Source organism: Amphiura filiformis, chromosome 18 (assembly GCF_039555335.1).
Source record: "Amphiura filiformis chromosome 18, Afil_fr2py, whole genome shotgun sequence".
Taxonomy (NCBI): domain Eukaryota; kingdom Metazoa; phylum Echinodermata; class Ophiuroidea; order Amphilepidida; family Amphiuridae; genus Amphiura; species Amphiura filiformis.
In genome coordinates this window covers 23,602,044-23,619,910 of record NC_092645.1, presented here as the reverse complement: position 1 = coordinate 23,619,910, position 17,867 = coordinate 23,602,044, and the positions used below count along the sequence as shown (strand labels likewise).

At 36.2% G+C, this 17,867-nt stretch overlaps 1 protein-coding gene across 1 annotated transcript in view; it reads right to left on the bottom strand.

Annotated features, from left to right (window-relative positions):
- The window catches only part of LOC140140023 (placenta-specific gene 8 protein-like), a 67,216-nt gene that overhangs the window by 19,558 nt on the left and 29,791 nt on the right, over positions 1-17,867 (bottom strand). The gene's annotated exons all lie outside the window — the stretch shown is intronic.

Sequence of the window (17,867 nt, the reverse complement as noted above, 5' to 3'; positions counted from 1 at the left end):
TGGTCATATTGTACACACATGCAGTTTTCGTCCATTTTCAGTAATAGCAATCTCACGCCAAAACGAATCAAGCTATGTCCATGAAATTTAGAGAATAAGTAGGAGACATGTGTGGCATTGTATTGCACTTATTAAGATTAGATACACTGTTGACTATATATTTTTGATATTTTGTTCAAACACGGTATAAATCATTCTGGGACACCCTGTACAAACTATAACATTGAAACAATTATAATAAGGAATAGAATAACTTCGCATACCTGTACTAAAAAGCTTAAGCATTAATTAAAAAATCATAATCATTCAATACCATCAAATATCGGGTGATATAAAGGTCATGAAAACGTTTTTATGAAAAAGCAATGAACTAACATTTTAAATATTTTATCGATATGTTATTGTACAATATTTTTTTTGGCAAATATTTGTTCAAAATATTTGGTTAACACTTTAACAACATTATGTTCATGTTTAGCAGCAGGATTTTCAAAAATGTTTTGGAATGTTATTAACAGGTTTTTATATACGACGTCACTCATGACAGAGTCATCCTCATTTAAATAAATTTCTGGCTTCCGTAAGGTACCACGGGGCAATTCGCATACAATGGAACAGACGATATATATACGTATGGTTGTGGAATCGAACTAAAAAGCTGCCCCTCTGTCGCCTCAAACTGTCCTCCAATATGGCTGCCATTTCAATTGTTCCGGTTGGTGTATTGCATGTAGATAAAACTAAATTAATGATCCTTGGTAACAATCATATCATAGATACATTTAGTAATGTAAACTCACTAGGGTGGATCAAACTAAGTGACAGATGGAAAAATCATATGCTTATTCTTATATTTTCTAATTTCCTGCAGACGTGAAAGATGAAGGTCGGCCGCCATCAATAATATTTTGGGACATTGATAGGTTTTGATAACACTTTTCAATCACGACACTAAAAAATTCTCTGACCCCCCCGTTAAAAACTATGACCACCCCCTAAAAATCGCTCAAAAATCACCTAAAATATGTTTTAAAAAGCAGTTTTTCATCGCATTTCAAGGAAATATTGTAAGAAACTCCATAATTCAACAGGTCCCAAACAAATTGGCATTGAAAATACATATATTGGTGAATCTCCTCACAAATTTGCAGAAGCCAGCAATTTCATTAAGGTGGATTTTTCATAAACTCAATATAGCCATATTTCCAAAATGTCGAAAATGAGAAAAAAATGCAAATTTTACCTAATTTCTAACTTAATTATTGCCTTTATTCAGGCTGAGTTTGAGATGACTTTTTTAGATAAACATTTCCCATCCTTTGACTATAGGAAAATGCTTTTTCTATTGTGGGATCTTTTTCCAATTTATTATGAGGGGTCTTTAAAATATTGCATTTTGCATTAGTTCGTAAATCAACAAAATCAAAATGAGCATATTAATATTGTCTAATACTATGTAGGCCTACAATCTGTATTAATCAGAAAGAAAATATTATATAACATCAGTATGTAGATTATTAATAACAACTGAGTGCAAGTTTTTACCTAGAAGTGACTTTTTAATGTCCAAATATCCCATTTTGGCTGTATTTGGTCAATAATGTACATTCATATATGCCTACATACATGGCGCTACCTAACGGCGCTCTTGATTGTTTGAGACTAATGCTTCTGTCACACTACACCGAATAGGTCTTCCGTACAAGAAACGGATGGTATTTTAGTAAATCCGTTGTTGTTCGTCAATGATCGTTTTATGTTCTTTTTATGTCCTGCTACCATCCGCCAAATGCGTTTCGTGTTAGGTGATGTTCGTTAGAATCCGTCGGCAAGTTTTGTGCATGCACAAAACTTGAAACGGAGTGTACCGAATACACATGTTCGGTATTTATCCGATGTGTGTTCGTATGGTGCTGCATATTGCCGGAGTTTGTTCGCTCTCCTTTCGTTCATGTTCGTTCTTTGTTCGTTGCACTCGGCCCGTGTTCGTTGCAAATACGTTCCTGTGAGGCCTTCACCACCGGATAGCATATTTTTGCATTCGGTGATGTACGTTGACCCAGACCGTGTTAGTGTCACACTACACCGGATAGGTCTTCCGTATAAGAAACGGATGGTATTTTAGCAAATCCGTTAGTGTTCGTCAATGTTCGTTTTATGTTCTTCATATGTCCTGCTATTATCCGCCAAATGCGTTTCGTGTTAGGTGATGTTTGTTTAGTCCGTCGACAATACGTTTCAAGTTTGTGCATGCACAAAACTTGAAACGGAGTGTGCTCGAATATACATGTTCGGAAGCTGTCCGATGTGTGTTCGTACTGTTCTGTAGGGGAGAGCGGGGAGTGTTCGCCCTATTTTTTTCTGACCAGCGATGTCAATTTTAAGGTTAGGGATGATCTGATTAGCCCATGTGAAAGCCCTATGTCTTAGCTATATACGACCACAACCCCAGACCTATAGGCCTTACAATAGCAACAGGATAGAGGAAACAAAAAAGTTTTGCAAAGTGGCGAACTTGCCCCATACTGGGGCAGGTTCGCCCATATGGTGGGGTAAGTTCATCCTAATCACAAAAAAGGTTTAAACATTGCATAACAATAACATATTCAATGCAAACATTTAGCAAGAGTATACAGGGCATTCATTCTCTTCTGGGGAGTCACTAGATTTGTTGCAGGGGTCGGGTCAGGGTAAAATGTAGGGGTCCAAAGTGAGCTTAAACGTATCATGTTTACAACTTCGGGGAGAAATGGATTAGGACATAAACTGTGGTATGAGTAATACCGATATCACATAACTTTAAAAGAACATGTTTTTCATAGTTTTACCTTGTTTAATGGTTTAATTATCAATATTTTGCATAATACGCTGATGGGGCAGGTTCGCCCTCCAGTTTGGGGTAAGTCCGCCCCGGGAAGATATAGGGCGAACATGCCCCATCCTCAAAAGGGCGAACGAGCCCCTTGTGCACATTTTTGTATTTTCTTCAGGGTATGCAAAACACAAATCGAATAAGGAGATTATAACTGCATTAAATCTTTGACAAATCCCGTATGTTCCCAATACAGATTTCCATTAAAACCATCTGTATTTATGTATCAATGATAATACAACATTATGAATGCAAGAAAAAATTACGTTTTGGTGTAATTTTTTTTGTTTTGGCTGCAGTTCGATGAACACGTCCCTATATGTCGCGTAGCTAATATGAGAAGTTTATAATGACCTATGGCACCTAATTTTGCCATCACCAAATTCCCTGATAGCCGTAGTGCTGAGAAACAAGGGGTGGGCGAACCTGCCCCTAGGGCGAACACTCCCCGCTCTCCCCTATATATACCCTGGGTTTGTTCGTTATTCTTTCGTTTATATACCGCAGGTGTTTGCAAGGTTTCGCAGGCGCTTGTGCCGGATGTAGGCCTATGGCGAACATGTGCATCGATCATGGGGGGACTTTCTGAAGGGTGTGTGACGCAATATCATATTTCCCCAGTACTTTAGTGACTGGCAAGTAGAAAAAGGGGAAAGGAGAGAAAAAAAAGAAAAGAAAGTGAGAAAAATTGAAGAGAGAAGAGAAGAAAAAGTTAAATTGCACGTAAATTAGTAGGCCTATGAATGCATGTAAGTAGTATTGAGAGAGGGCACTTTCTGAAGGGTAGAGGACGCAATATCAAATTCCTACCAGTTTTAGTGATTGACAAGAAAAGAAAAAAGAAGAGAAAACATGGAAAAGGTAAATTGTACGTTATTGAGTAGGCCCAGGATAGTATATAGTAAGCCTAAGTATAGGCCTGTGATTATTATAGGCAGTGCTTAAATGTGGTTCCTTGGCCTCAAAGCCTGTGAAAATTACTGCCGTCCCGTCGATATGTAGGGCCCGTGACATTTTGTCACCAAAGTCAGTATTTAAGACGGACTTAGGTCTATTACTGACTTTAACATATCAATCCATGCATGCTTTACCTGAAATTGGGCTATTCCAGATAAAACATGCACCCCCCCTATAGAGGGCAACGGAAATCCAGATTTTTTGGTGGTCTTTGGGGCTCGGAATTCCAACCTATTCTACTTATGCTGTTCCAAATTCCAGCCTATTTTGCCTAAGCTTGGCGCAAAATTTCCAGATTTTTCCACTATTTTGTTAGTCTGAAGGCATAGAGGGTTTTGGAATTCCAGGTTTATTGTGTTTATCCTTGGTTGGATTTCCAGACTTTTTTGCCACTGGTCAATAAAATAATCCATATTTTTGTCCATTGAGGTGCTGGAATTCCAGATGGTTTTGTTAGTAATTTGTCGGGATTTCCAGCCTTTTGTGCAAATAGATATCAGGAATTCCATTCTCTTCCAGGTTAATGCAATTTGTCATTATGTATGTGCATAATGTATGTTGGGGGCGTTTTCTCCCCCTCTCCCGCACAAGTTGGTGGTACTAGTAGTTATAATCATCATGATTGACAGCTCAAGTGACCATGACAACCATTCTTCAGTTCTTGTTGAGTAAGCCCTAATTATTAGTAGGAAAGAAAAAGAGGGTACACCAACTTGACGGAAAACAAGTCGCAGGGTGGCGAATCAGACCCCTCCCCTGCTCAGTTGACAGATATGTTGTGACAAAATTTACAATTTGCATCTCCCTTTTGGCCTATTTTAGACCAAATTGCCGCGCTTTGCGAGCAATCTTGGTAAAGCCATTTGAGTGAGTAGATCTGCGACAATCATGTTGCCTTGCCCACAGGACCATCAAAAGGTAAATCCGGCCATATACCAGGTATATGAATAATATGATATACACATTTTAGGCTATTCCAGTTGAAAGACATACACCCTGTATGGAAGACATTACTTTAGTCTCTCACACAGGGGGTGTAGATTCCAAATGAAGTCACCCCCAAGAAAATGGTTGCCCAGAAAATAAGCTGTTTCTTTACTCAATTAATGAGAGTTTCATTGAGTAAAGAAACAGTTTATAAGCAAGTGCACTATCTTAAGTTAATGAAAACAAGTTCACAGAAAGCAAGCACACTTCGCGAGGGGTTTATTTTTGCGGATTTCGCGAATGGAGTTCCATCCACGAAATTAACACCTCGCGAATATATATAATAATGTATTGCAAGTATAGGGCAAAACTAAGCATCGCGAAAATAACAATTGCAAAAATGTCTCTGTAACTCCAAATCGCGACAATAACTGTACGCGAAAATTACCACTTAAACAGTAATTTAATACGAGCAGAGAAACCCTCTGGACTGACCTTTCACAAGTTCAACAAAAGTCAATACTATTACGTAATTGTTTGTTCATGGGACATTGCACACATAATAGATAGTGCACACACACTTCATCCATGCAGTACAAAGTGTTATCTGTTTCCAAATTTACTGTGTGCTTTATTTTAGCAGATTTGGGTAGCTACCGTATTAATAAACTGAGGGAAAATATTATTCTGTGTATTAAAACAAATCAACCCATCGTGGCTTGGGGTTTTAATAACAGGTTTAATTTCCGGAATTGATTGATTTTCAATGATGGATACAAATTTTAAGTTTAGCATCAGTTTTTGTTAATATTTTGTTAAGTTTTATAAAATGTTGCAAATTAAAAAAAAAAAAAAAAAATAGTATCAAAGGCTACGAAAAAACCCTTCTCTACGGGGCCAACCAACCCGGAATTTGTGTTTTTGAGAATTAAAAAAAAAACACATTTATTTTGCTTAAATCATAGAAAATATGTTGGTATTAAAAACTTCTGCAGATTTTGGTGATATTTTAGGGTAATTTCAAGATAGCCTCTCTCTAGAAATACAAGTACAAAAAACACCCGACCCTATACTTGAAGTTGAAAGGTCCGCCCGTAGAATAGGGTGGGTTTTTCTTTTTTGTCGCCAAAAATACAATAAATAACATGACACCAAAACAGAAATTTTGACAATAATAGTTTTTTTCTGATCATTTTAATGTAAATTTTGACCAAAGTATCAGCAAATTATGATATAGCGAGATTACACATAAATATAAAATTTGAAAGAGGGACTCTAAAATATACATTTAAAAATCCAAAAGCATAAATCAAGAAGTGCATATTACCGGTATTACTATTATTAAAAATGATTTATATTAAATGATGCTCCCCGTCTAAAAAAATCCGGACATTGAGTTTTTTTTACATGTTTTGCATTTGGAAAATGTTCCATTACAAACCAATTGTCAGACGAATTCGTCTCTATGGATTGTCTGAGTTGATAACATCTGAGGGATAGGCCTATATGAATCCAATATCGTACTAGCTAAAACTACTGTTCTTTGAATGGAACAAAATGCAGATGTTCAATCAAAATACATGTGAAGATGAGCTCATCTTCTCTGATGTTATGCAAAATATGGTAATATCAAATATCATCCATTTTATTGTTTTATTATTTTATTATTCACGGGATGTGATTAATTAGCATATTATAAATTTGATGAGGAATTTAAATATTTATATGCCATTGGGTTTTGTGTATAGGGGATGGAGGAAAAAACTTTGATTGATAATGTCATTAAAATATTAAGATACCCTGCATCTCGTTTCTACTACTCATTATAATTATCATTAAAGTTTTGCTTTTGTAAAGCCTACAATGTTCTTTATAGCACATCTAAAATTCTCCTGCATGCTGAGTGAACATAAAAGGTTGAATAACACATGGAGATTAAAAAACGTAAGTAAACAAAATCAAACGAAACTGGTAATTTGCACAACCTAAACCACAGAGCAGTACATGTATTAAACAGAACAAGATCTTGTTCATGGTTGTTTGTTTAACCATGGATATTAATTATGCTCTTCAAACACATTAAAGGTTCCATGACTTGGCAAACAAAGTTATACACACTTGTGTTTATAATACATACAGTCTTCACAGTCACTCCAGGCTGTTTTGGATGGGGGGGGGGTCTGCTTGATCAGCAAAAGAGATATTTCTCCCATCTTCTGGTATTACAGTAAAGCTATCATTTGCTGCATATTTTGCTCAAATTTGCACTTCTTACATGATTGTAATTGTCCAATGCTATCTGAAATACCATGTAAAGGACTAAGCCTCCAAAGTAAAATTTAGAGGTTTTATAATAAAACTCAGGGATCCCCCAAAGCTCCACAGTTAAGCGGCTAAGTCGGTTTTTTACTTTTTACCTCATTATTTTCGCTTAGTTAAAACTGAGACTAGTAAACCTGAGACTGTTGGTTTACTAGTCTGAGGTTAAAATGATCAGAAGACCCACTTGACAGTAGACTATGCCATAGTCGAATTTTATTAAAAAATATGTTATTATTAGTCATGATGAACCCATTTCGTTGAATACAAAATCATACTGATGTTTATTAAAATTAAAGTATTTAATAGTAAAATGGTCATAAAGAGTTAAAAATATCAGATAATTAGTGACAATAAAAGTAACTGAATGCAACATTATCTTGCATAATTATAATGGCTCACTTTAATACTGAACAATTCTGATTATGGAGGTACCAGTTTATTGATAGCGAACCCCGAAAATCCTGGAAGCTAACAGAGGGAGTGCGGTGACTGAAAAGATCAGATACAGATGTGAAAATCTATCAGTTGCACACAAATCAATATAAATCAGAGTTTTATGCTTAAATGTAATGGCCAGAGTATGCAAAATGGGCAAGTGGACTACGGAGAAGTCTACCTTGACAGATAAAGTGTTACTAGGACCGTAGCAGTAATATTATGTAATCATAGTAAATTTTGACAAAAAGAAGAACAAAATTAAAATTTTACCAAAATCGTACATTATGTCTTTTATAATCTCCAAAATAGGAAAGATAAATGGTCTATGGTAAAACCAAATTTATCGAACGTAATCAAAACAATAAAATTATTATTTGGCCAAAACAACAACAACAACTCTGTCCCTGCCCCTTTGAGGGATTCTGATTTTCGCCAGCTAAGAGCTGGCTATCTAATTCGGAGATTGTCTTTGTTTGCTAAAGAGATTACGGGGTACTAGCATTGGTTTGAATTACTTTGCGGAACTTTTTATGGTGAAAATATATATGTAAGACCTGTTATTCGATTTGTAAGAAAAAGAAAGTATGCTTTGCCGTTTCAACGAATGAAAACGAGTGAGAATTTCAAAAGTTATGGTTTGAAGGAAATATAACATTAAAAGTTATATATATGCCAGGCCTATCATAGTTTCCACAGCATATCAACGAAAGAAAATGATAGTATCCTTGTTATCAGGCGTTCTTAGATTTACATTTGCAGACCTCCTGGAGATCAACACAGCATGAGATGTGAGTGTATTGATAATAACATGATTAAAACCTTTATCGTTTTATGGATAAAAATGACTCAAAATGTCATTTATGAAATAATTGATATCTTAAACATCAGTTTTGTCTTTTCAACAGGAAAAATTCGATGATTTCAAGGCCTATTTTTGATATGGCTACAATCAATATACATGTAGGCCTATTGAACAATATCAGTCTTTATACATTTTATAATGTGCTATGTATAAATTGCGAATTAATATATAAATTAATATAAAATTAATGTGCATGTATAAGGCAAGTAGGATGGCAGTTTTTAGCCAATTAACTAAAAACTGCAGTGTAGTTCTCTATATTAATAGTGAGCTAAGGGTGGCCTAAAAGGCAGAAAAGACAAAAAGACAGAACAATTTGGAGTAATTAATTAAAGAGTTGACAGGAAGTTATAGGAGTTAATGTTTGGTTTTTCTGTGTGCATGTTCTTATCATTGATGGTTTGGAGCAGGCGGCGAATGGCATGATAGAGCCGGCAGCTTGTGAAACGGCCCAGCCGTATGGCATTTTCCAAATACTCGGTTAGTTTTGTGGGGTTCATTATCGAACCCCCATGGTTTTAGCTTGTATTTATATTATTTATTAACATATAGGCCTATTTGTTTGTGAAATTTTAAGCGTTTTAAATTTTCAAAATAATCCCATTCAATTACACGGTTGACGATGAAAATGCAATGCGACCACCACCTGGTTTGGTGGACTGTCATCCCGGACTGTCATGGAACATGATGGATCATAAAAAGAGTGATCCTAAAAATGCCTTCCACCTAAACTAATTACAAGACCTCTTCTGCATTGAAGCTGGCTACTCCTTTTAAAGGGAATGTGTATCTTCTTCTTTTATTTCTTGCATAAAAGTGGAAAATTAAAGTTAACATATTGGCAATACAATTTGCTTCCTCCTCTTAATGATAAATTTTGCATTGTAGAAAAAAATAAAAATGAAAAAGTTCTCCCCTTTTTTAAGTTTTTTTCTGTCAGTGTCGTTTTTAGCTGTGGGCCTACTATGGAGTGCAGCCTGTAGTGTAGAGGTGTATCTTACTGACTTGCTTTTAATACTGACTTTCTAACCTTTTATAATTTTATAATATATAGTTACCCTTTTGGCTCTAAAATCATAATTGCAAGACTCTGAATTTGTAAAGCTATGTAGACCCTACCGAATACTGGCCACTCGTCCTTTATACCGTATTTAAATAAAAGTCTCCCCTCCATAAAGTACCACGGGGCAATTCGCAAAATAATACCATAACACATGTGATATGCTGAGGAAGCCTGATTACCTTTTTTAAAATAGCTGAGTGGGAGGGTTTTCAATGAAATATTTTTTCATGTCAGTGAAATGATGCCATTTGCCCCCACATCTCATATGCACAGTTTATCCCTTACATACCATGTGTCTTGAATAGCTATATAGCCCAACCCTGTGGTTAAGAGGCTAGGAAATAATTCCTAATATCTCAGTTTGTATGCCTTTATCTAATCTTGCCCTACATGACAACTTACTATTTAGCCCTTAAATTAAAGAGTCTGCTCAGTGTAGGAATTTTTAGCCTTTTTTTTTATAAATATGTTTGCAATTGGCTTATAGCCATCACATGCTGACAATGCACATAACTGATTGGTTAATCAAACTAGCAGGTCATGGTCAGGCCTAATCACAAAGTAAACATATCATCTGTAAATAAAACTATGCAGCAGGCGACTTACTTCAGAAAAGGTTCAATATAACTACATTGCATAAAACTAAGTCCATTATCTATAGTTAATTGGTCAAATGTTTATTGACTCTTGTAATAACCCATGTGTAGTAACCTGTATAATATTAGTGTTCATAAAAGCAGGACTATGAGACAAATATCCCTGACCCTGACAAAAACTAGCAAGAGCAAATGGCTGTGTAATTTGTTTACTTTAGTAATAAGGCATCTTGCATACATGTACAATTTTCATTTTATTTTATTTATTTTATTTATTTATTAGACTTTATACTTCGTAGTTTATAGCCAAATTTGTTTCCTGGAGGTGGCTTAATAAAAATTCCTTTAAAAAAGGAATGGGGCGCCCAATGTGAGCTTGGTCGTGATGTATTGAATTTCATGGTGTTTAGATTTGGCATTATTATCTCATGAAACCCGGTGACACCTCATTATAGAAATCAGACCTGTTGATAGGTTGTAAGAGGGGATAGCCTTTTCCAGTCACGAATTGGGCCAGAAAGTTTTGCTACTTTGCAACGCAATAAAAACCCTAAATGCAAAATGAGATCCTGTAGTGTAGGTGGCTTCGAGGTGGCTTAAAAAACTGAATGCAAAATGAGGTTTAAAAAAAATATTGTTTTTCAGAGTCAAGACACAGGTATCATTATTAAGCCTCATATCACTTATTTATTGTCGAATAAGTGCAGAGTAGCAAGTTAGATATGAATATTAAATGTTAGACCAAAGTAGCTCAAAGTATATGTACTATACACCTGATCCGTGAACTTGAACTTATCTTTTTTAAAGACAAATTCTTGTTTGTGTAAAAACTGAAGCATCATAATGTGTAAAAGAATATTTGAATATTAACTGTACATCATATATAGCGATTCGTGATACCCAATCATGCTTCAGTTTATGTGGTTTAGGAAGCAGAGAATTTATTTCAATTTTATATACGCCAAAATATTTTCTGAATAATAAAAATTAACACTGAATTGATGGCGGAAATTTTATGTAAAATTTACGTAGGTCCCCACTAAAGATTACTGTTTCGTCTTTATGGGAATTTAATCTTTTAATATCTGAAAGAACTTTGGGCACCTACGTGGACTACGAATCCAGACCGTCTTACAAGAAAAATGGTAGGCTAGGCTCCCTACCTTGCAGGGCATGTGCATGCACGAAATGAATTGTGTATGTATCATAGGCCCCTCGTATTGTTTCTATGCGCCTGAGAATTCAACAATATTAATAGGCCTAATGGTAGCTCTACACATTAATGTTTTTAAGCAGATAAAATTCCAAAATATGGTACATGATGCAGTCATGTCTACAGTGGAATTCACCACGACCTTTGCAGGACTTAAGCCCCATTAAAAGCTATTTAACCAAGATAACACTCATTGAAAACAGCTCAACTGATTAAATCATATCTTCTCTGGTTAAATACACACAACATATGTTTCTGCGTTACATGTACAATGGAGCAATGAGCTGGTATTATAGTTTCAGTTGGGTGAACGATTATAAAGCGAATGCTAGAGAACAATTCTGTGTGGGCTTTTGTTTACGAAATGAGACAATACTCTGCTTATTGTTAACCAGCGTTCTTGAAAATGAGAAGCATGGTGGTTTGCAGACTTAACACGGGTTGGAAATAATTTCTTCATATTTTTTGGTGTTATCTGTCGTTTACATATCCTTCCTAAAACACCAAAGTACGAATATTTCCAAACATCTAAATTAGCTTAAAATTTAGGACATGTTACAAAACTATATTTTCTAGAATTGGCCGGTTATTTTTCACACACCGACGTTAACTAGGCAATTACCCATACTTCTAACGTACGCTATTTGTAGAGGTTACGCGTCAATGGTAAGAGCACTGTGTATTGTGTATAGGAAAATGGACAGTAACTGCAGTATGACGTTTTCTGTCTTTGCTTGTCACGTGGTATGTTGAAGTAATTGAAGTTGTGATTATATGTTCAAATTTTCAAGATGGCCCCAACAAGTCAGTTGGCCGAGCGGTAAACAGGGTACAGGCGCTGGTAATATGTCGATACTGTATACATGATAGCGGTGCAGCGTGGGTTCGAGCCCCACCTCTGCCGAACTAAATTTCCTTTTTTTAAATTTCATATTATGTTAGGGAAATGTGGCTGGGGAATTTATGTATGACGAAGAGTGTGTGGGTCGATAGGTTCATCCCCTGCAATGGTGATCCCCAGCCCGACTTGGGTCTTCACTCTTCATTCTAGCTTGTGCGAAGATTTTGTTTTTATAGGCCTATTTGTTTAAAACAGCATCACACTCACTCCCACAGCCCACACACAACGCATGCGCATCACAGTATAGACATATGATATCCCTATTATCATTGATTAAATATTTTGAGCTCAAAATGTAGAAATATACACTTTGAGCTCATCTTATAATAATAGCTATAACAGGGCAAGGAAAGAACTAGGTCACTTTATTATTACTTGATTCATGTCGTATTTTATTCATAGGCTACATGTCGTATGTATACGGACGTTGAAACTTTAAAAAGTAACAGTCCCTAACGAATTTAGATATGAGCTCTTTGATGTCCACTCCCCAATCAGGGAATTCCCTTTTAACAAAGGAGCACCTGCGTAGTACAAGGTACTACAGCAAGGTTGCACTCGTTCTACTTGATGTGGCTTCATGTATTTATCATGCAGCCTATTATAAATATATCTATTTCATTCAAATACAGGTATGTATTTAATATAAAAACAACATTTGAGGCTTTAGGTATTTTAGTCTCAGCTCAAACCAAAGTAAGAAAGTTTGAATTTTATGTACCGTAAACGTTCGCCTAATGGCGCACATGGCTCCTTTGCCTTGGGGTAAATTTCATGTACAAAGAGAGAGCTACCTCCTCTAAAAATCACAACAAGAATTAAGGGTGTGTGCATGCCCTTATTTGCTGGTGGGAATTTTGTGGGAGGGCGCTTTAAGTTTGTGTCTAAAATACCAGTTATATCAAAGGGGCCCATAGCGCCATTAGGCGAACGTTCTACGGACTTCCATTGACAATACAACAATATTCGTGTTGTAAAGTAGGGTAAAAAGATCTAGGCCTCAAGAAAGAAAAGAACAGGAATAAATAAAGAATAATTAAGGACATAAAGAAAGAATTTTGCCCTAATGAATTTTTAGAAAGAGCTGAAGCAAGAAACTGAGTTTCACAATACAATCCTTTTATAGTTCGAAATGTGTGCTGCCGACAGAGTATGCGTCCCTTTGTGTGGTTCAGTTCATGGACCTAAAGACCCGGTTTAACAAGAATGTTAAAATTATGTTACGCCAATCAAACATTTTTTAGGCCTAATATAGAAACTAGTAGGCCTACATACCACATATTGTTATTGAAAACCTGCAAGGAGAACAGCAACCCTTCACAAAAGAGAAGCTTAATTTTAGTGATTACCTAGGATACCAACACCAGTAGCGTGCGCAAAGGGGACAGGGGGATGTGCCCCCCCCCCTTTTGTCAAAAAGTTCGAGACCCTGAAATGAACCAGACTTTGAAAACCTGCGTACGTTACTGCCAGGCCCGTACGCAGGATTTTTTTTGGGGGTGCTGATTTTGAAAAAGTGGACTTTTTTTCCAAAGGGGGGGCCGATTTTGTGAAAAGTGGACTTTTCCCCTCAAATTTGGACCTTTTTGACCAAAAAAACATAAAAACCTGCACCCCCCCTGCGTACGGGCCTGGTTACTGCAAAACACACGCCTTGGTGGTGGGCCTATATTAGGCCTATACATGTAAAACATCATAGATGACTTGGAATAAATGCAGATAAAGCAAATATAATGTAACCTTTACAACAATAAACACCTATACACGCCTAAAATAACTCTAAAAACCCTAACATGGAATTCAAGACTTTTTGGTAGTCAATTGAAAAATTCCTTTACACTTATTTGTGTAATTTTAGATACCCTCTATAGAGGGCGATGGAATTCCAGATTTTTTTTGGTAAGTCAATTGAAAATTCCAACTTTTTTTGATAATTTTAAAACCCTCTATACCCCTCCATGGAATTCCAGACTTTTTGCTAGTCAATTGAAAAATTCCAACATTTTATTTGGGTATCTTTAGAAACCCTCTATAGAGGGCAATGGAATTCAGATTTTTTTTGGTAAGTCAATTGAAAATTCCAACTTTTTTTTGACAATTTTTAAAAACCCTCTATACCCTCCATGGATTTCCAGATTTTACATGCACTAAACAGGGCCTGAAATCCAGATTTCTTCCTCAAGTATGCTTTGGAATTCCAGACATTTTAGAAAAAAACAATTTTGCCCTCTATAGGGGGGGTGCATGTTTTATCTGGAATAGCCCATTATGAGTCTGAAGTCTTATATCTAAGTGTCAGTGGATCAGTGTAACATTTTAAATTTTGCAAATTCAGTTCGGGCCTTCTTTGGTTTTTGTTTAAAGCAATAATAGTGTAAAAATGATGCACCAAAAACAATTTTCCAAATTTTCCATTTTTAAAACTAAATTTTTACACAATAGGCCTAGGCCTATAATAATGTAAATAGGCCCTACAGTCCCCATGCAAATGGCTTCAATTGGACCTTCAGTTTGAAAAATAAACAAGTCTTCCTTTTTGCTTCTGCTATGGACATCCACGTGTTATTTTTAAAACAATTGTTTATATTATACAATAATGGTGAAAACTTTTCAATGGCTTCAATTAGGCTTTCGTTTCACCAATTTGCGGCTGTTTCAAACTAATATAGTACCCAATAATAGTGCTAAAATTGATCCAAAAAATGACAAGTGGCTTCAATTGGGCCTTCATTGTCCAGAGGTTTCTCATCTCTATTGCCCCCGGACGCTGGTTGCCCTGATATATAAGATTTGTAGCCCTTTTGTACTTATTAGCCAATATTTGACCATTTTCGTCAAAGTTTTCCCCCTTAAAAGTTGTCTTTCCCCACTTTGTTCACCCTCTGAAAAAGTGCTTGCTACGTCACTGCCTCTAAGGGGTCAAAACCCCTCTCAAACACCCTCTCCTCCCCCACTTTTCTGATAGGGTGGACGTCCCTGTTGGTGCCACATGCCACGGATTCGCCGGTCATTTGTCGGACGTTGAACGATTGAATATAAAACGCCTGCAGGATTATTAGCGGCCACAACGCATAGAGAGACGAACGGGAATCGGACCCCAAAATCCGCACATTTGTCGGACGTTGACCCCCAAATCCGGTCATTTGTCGGACGTTGAACGATCGAATATAAGACGCCTGCAGGATTATTAGCGGCCACAACGCATAGAGAAACGAACGGGAATCGGACCCCAAATCCGGTCATTTGTCGGACGTTGAACGATCGGATATAAGACGCCTGCAGGATTATTAGCGGCCACAACGCATAGAGAGACGAACGGGAATCGGACCCAAAATCCTACCGAATCTTCTGCCGAACTGGTGATTTTTCCACCGAATAAAATATTTTTGTATTCGGTGATGTACGTTGATCCAGTCCGTCGTAGTGTGACAGACCTATAAACAACGGCGATATGGCCCAGCGTTTAGGACCGGCAGATCTGCGTAGGGATTTCAGTTGGAGAAATAATGAAGAAATAGTATAGTAATAATAGTATCACAAAATGTTCTGGTATAAGCGTGGTTTTCATGAATGAATCCCTAAATTAAATTTGATGATGCGTGAGAATTTGTTAGATTTTACTACATCCACTTGGTCCCATTTATAGGCTACCATTTGGAACAATAACCATTTGGTCCTATTTACCATTTAGACCAAAACCCAAGGCCACCCCTTTACAGACCTCAAAGGCCCCTCCCCTTTTTGACATGAAAATTATGGGTCAACCCCATAGAAACCTATTTCGTTTTAAAGTTTGGAGTGACAGATAACTCATACTGGCCCATGTCCCATACCTGTGGCACCCCCGGTGATGCATGATGAGCCTATACCGGTTATATTATTTATATACCTTGTAAAGACCGAAAAAGAAGAACAAATAGCCCGGCAAAATGTCACTTTCAATACATGCAGGCCGCATATGTCTTCTTCTTAATTTTTTGGGTACACTATATTTGATGAATGTAGTATGTTTATACACGTGCCCGTCTCATTTACATATATTTACAGCCCGTAACCAGTTGTAGACGATTTTTTTGGATGAATTGGCAAATACACGACATAGTATTAGATTATAACTGGTTATTAGACCATACGGTTAATAGACCAACCGGTTATTAAATCAAAGGTAATTAGGCCAGATTGTTAATAATACTAGAATTTACGCGGTTCATAAATAAGGTGGCCCCCACCCAAAGGTGTGTAAACAACAAATAATATGCAATATGTTAATAAGCTCATTAATATCAATAAAATATATGCAAATAACATGACACAAAACTATCCAGCACATCAGGCCACCATATACTACATGTATCACAAGACCAAGTTAGAAGATGATCGGTTGTTGCATTTAAGCTGTAGAGTGGATTGATGAAAATGTAAGCAAAATATGCAAATTAGCTCATCAATATTCATAAATATCACAAAACTATACAGCTTATCAGGCCACCATATCCAATCACCAAACCAAGTTTGAAATTTATCGGTTATTGCGTTTAAGCTGCAGAGTGGATGAATGAAAATATATGCAAAATATGCAAATAAGCTAATTAATATTCATTGATATACAAATAACATGTCACAAACTATACAGCACACCAGGCCACCATATCCAATCACCAAATCAAGTTTGAAGTTGATCGGTTATTGCGTTTAAGCTGCAGAGTGAATTAATGAATGTAGCTGCAAAATGTAGGCAAAATATGCAAATAAGCTCATTAATATTCATAAATATGCCAATAACATGACAGAAAACTATACAGCACATCAAGCTACCATGACCAATCACCAAACCAAGTTTGAAGTTGATAGGTTATTACGTTTAAGCTGCACAGTGGATTAATGAATTTGCTTCCGCCCGGACAGCCAAACAAAGAAACAAACAACCAGTCAACCATTTGGATGATAACATAAGCCCCGCATATATGTGGGGGCCAAAAATATTAGACCAAATGGTTATTAAGCGCGCTTCAGACTCCGAGTATTGTACGTACAATATTGTATGTACAATATGTACGTTATTTAATCTATTGCCATTCTATATACAGTAATGTTTAAGTTCTAACGAATGTTTGATGACGAAAAATCGATAATATGTTACATACAATATCTAGCAGAAATATATTATCGATTTTACGTCATCAAACATTCGTTAGAACTTAAACATTACTGGAAATAGAATGGCAATAGATTAAATGACGTACATATTGTACATACAATATTGTACGTACAATAAAAAGTCTGTATACTGCTTTAGTCTATATGGTCAGTAGACATACTTGTTCATGGACCAAACAATATTATACTAAATGGACATTAGACTATATGATTATTAGACGTGGTAATTAGCCTTTCTGGTACTAGACCTTTTGTATATACAGACTTGATATTTAGTATGGAATATTTTTTGCAAAATTCCAAGACTGGTCTGGAAGGGTCTGCATAAACCGCACGGGCTAAATATTAATCGGGGTGTGTCGGGAGATGGTGTAACATAATTTTTTGACAGAAAATGTGCTTTCCAAATTCGATTAGTTTACATTATGGCGCTCATAATGTAGTGAATTATCCTAAAATTGCGGTTTTAAAGTCATAATGTACGATCTTATAATATGAATTTGGTAAATTTTTTTCAAACCTAATTTTTTGCATATTTGTAATGTTTACACATGTCACA